Source organism: Myodes glareolus, chromosome 12, assembly GCF_982192425.1.
Source record: "Myodes glareolus chromosome 12, mMyoGla1.1, whole genome shotgun sequence".
NCBI lineage: Eukaryota > Metazoa > Chordata > Mammalia > Rodentia > Cricetidae > Myodes > Myodes glareolus.
Genome location: NC_142037.1, coordinates 71,301,262 through 71,304,333, shown reverse-complemented (window position 1 = coordinate 71,304,333; position 3,072 = coordinate 71,301,262). Strand labels below are relative to the sequence as shown.

General features: G+C 39.1%; 1 pseudogene; it reads right to left on the bottom strand.

The window, feature by feature from the left end:
* Positions 1 to 1,467: 1,467 nt before the first annotated feature.
* On the bottom strand, positions 1,468 to 2,034 carry LOC125392273 (serine/arginine-rich splicing factor 10 pseudogene; annotated as a pseudogene).
* Positions 2,035 to 3,072: the final 1,038 nt, after the last annotated feature.

Below are 3,072 nucleotides of genomic sequence, written 5' to 3'. Positions count from 1 at the left end.
GAGGTCCAAATGAGGAGCAGAAGGAGGAAGAACATGAAAAACGAAATCAGTACTGCGAGGGATGCTATCACCCACTGATACAAGGAAACGGATCTAATGAGAGTTTACCAAGGCCAGTTGGACTGGGACTGAACGAGGACGTGATCTAACCAGATTCTTGGAATTTGGCCGGATTCTCTGAATGTGGCTGGCCCGAAGTCTTTCTGAAAAGCCATTGACTATGATACTGGGACCTGTTTCCTCTGCATATTCTGGAATTTGGGGATCCAGTCTGTTTGGATACTCACCTTCCTGGACCTGGAGGGAAGGAAACCCTGACTGCCCTAAGGGACGAAGAGGGAGGAGGAGAGGGAGTGGGGGGAGTGGGAGGGTGTTGGGAAGAGGGGCGGAAATGGAAACTTTTATAATTTAATAAAATTTACTTTAAAAAAAAATAAAAAAATAAAATGTACAAGTATATCACTAAAAAGTCCAAGTTTACTGGCGTAACAGCTGTCTGTTACAAAATAATCTAATTACAGCACCCAGGATCTGCTTTAATGCAAAGTTAAATACTTGTTATTTTGGGGATTATCTATTTGTTTGATTGAGCCAGGAGTGAACAATTTAGTATATTAATCACTGCACAGTAAATCTGCTTATCACAAATTTTCTTATTTGTATGCATGGAATACAAATGCTAGATAATTTTAAATGGCAGACAACCATAAAATTACTTATCTTTGATAGTATATTGTTTTATAATTACATTAGGATATGAATGGTATGAAAAATTGCCATAATACATCTCAAGATGTGGCCATACTGTAATGACTCACTAGATTGTGCTCAGCAGGTACTTACTAAATAAAGAAATAAGAGGTAAGAAAGAGATGGGCCTTCATGATTGGATGTCAAGTAAAAGTGGAATTAACCTGGAAAGGAGTGGTTAGATGTAAACTATAAATGATATACATGTAAATAAACTCAGAGGCCAACAAAACAAACAGTTGAACAGAAAATACTGGCACTGGAATAAACAAAGGCAAGACATGCCAATATTGGCATTAAGTGGAACTAATTTTTCAAAGATAACCAAGAAAAATTTTATATTGGACCATACCATTCCCATCCAATTTAGTTTGAGACAGACCAAGAGAGATTCTGTTAAGAGACTATGGCTGTCTTCCTTGATATTCAGACATCCTAGTTACCAGTAAGTTATCCTGAATCTGCCACCCTGAGTCAGTATATACCTGTTCATATTTAAGGATTAGTTTCCACAAGTACAAAATTGGATTTCCTTTTATTTGTCCTAAAATGCTTACTTTCAAACTTGAAGGGACTTCCATTATTCCATGTTGTTTTCGATCATTCTTTTATCTTTTCAGATCAGAGTAAAAATATTCGTACAGTATTCATACTACCGAACCTTCGACCCACCCTTTGGTCGCTTGAACTGCCCTTCTTTGGTCCTTTTTTCCGCTTTCAGATCTCTCTTAAAGTGTAGTAAGCAGAACTGTACTGCGTAGTCCAGCTGCAGTTTGGTATATCATTGTTGGAATGGCTTCGGCCACACCGTGGTCTTCCAGTCGGTCTTCTGTTTCTATGAATGTAAGATCTCCTATAGTTGTAATCAAAAGAACGACTCCTTGATCTCCTCCTTTCATAACTTCGGCACCGAGAATGTCTGTCTCGATCATAATCATCTTATCATAAAGAGCTCTACACAGTTTTCCCTTCCTTGGCTTTTATTTGATTTGGTGTCTTCCGATCCCCCTGTGTCAACTGTATTTCAATCTGACGCCCACAAATCCATTTTTCTGTCCAAATTATGTAAAACATCTTCAGCATCATGAACATCTTCAAATTGAACATATGCAAATCCTCTTGGCCTTCGAGTGTAGAAATCAAGAGGAACATAAACATCTACTATTGGACCATAACACCAAATTCCCGATGTAAATCTTCAGACCTGGTGTCGTCCATCACGTTCCTGATGAACAGAGACGTGTTGGGGGGTGGGGATGGGGGATGGCACAGGTTGCGGGACATGGCAGCGGCACTAATGGGCTCCCCAAATAGTCCGCAGCTCCACCGGACTCACCCCCAATATATATTTATCAAAAACCATGATAAAATACTTCCATTATCTTGGATGGATTTTTAAGGACACAGTAAAAGATATAAAAGAATAAAATTGCTCAGTTAAAGCACACACTCACACACACACACACACACACACACATACATACAGACACTATCACACATACACACACACACACACACACACACAGAGAGAGAGAGAGAGAGAGAGAGAGAGAGAGAGAGAGAGAGAGAGAGAGAGATCTCCCACAACTCCAAAACTGGATGCTATTGTAAAGTGCATGTTGAATTGTTTGATAGCAACAAATATTTCTGTAACTTGTGAGACAAATTCCCCATTAATAGAAAATGATCAAGGAAATACATCATGGCATCCAAACAAGCACCCAAGGCTCTCTTACTCCTGCTCAACTTATCCAATTCCTCCTCGTCATGTATACTTACCTGTTCTTGGAGAAGAGAGTCTGAGCTGTGCTGGCATCCTTACAGAGATACGAAACACATGCTTCTCTCCATTTTCATGTAATAGACAGCAAAGTCCTACTTTTCTCATTTTCGTGAGCTCAGCTATTTTTCTGCAAATTGTAGACCTTTGTAAGCACTAAAACTGTTAATAAAACAGACTCACAATTGCTTCCTTTTGAGGCAAAAGAACAGAGCATGAAAATTTATAGTCAATGAATTGTGCCAGCTTCAAAATTCTACCTACCCCCTCTCTTGCATGGAACTTGACTTGTCTGATGCTTACCAGCTTCACAGCAAACAACTTACTTGTCTGCTTACTTCTTTTATTCTTAGTATAACTTGTCTGATCATGCATCTATCATACTTGACACTGTAAATTATGGGCTTTTCCATCATACCTGTTAATGTTTGTGGCAGGGGGGATGGGGAGTATAAATTTGGTAGCAATGTTCAAACCTAGATTGCAACTAGAACTGCTAAGTCAGAATCTTTGATTAGAGCTCCAATGTTTGCATTTCAACT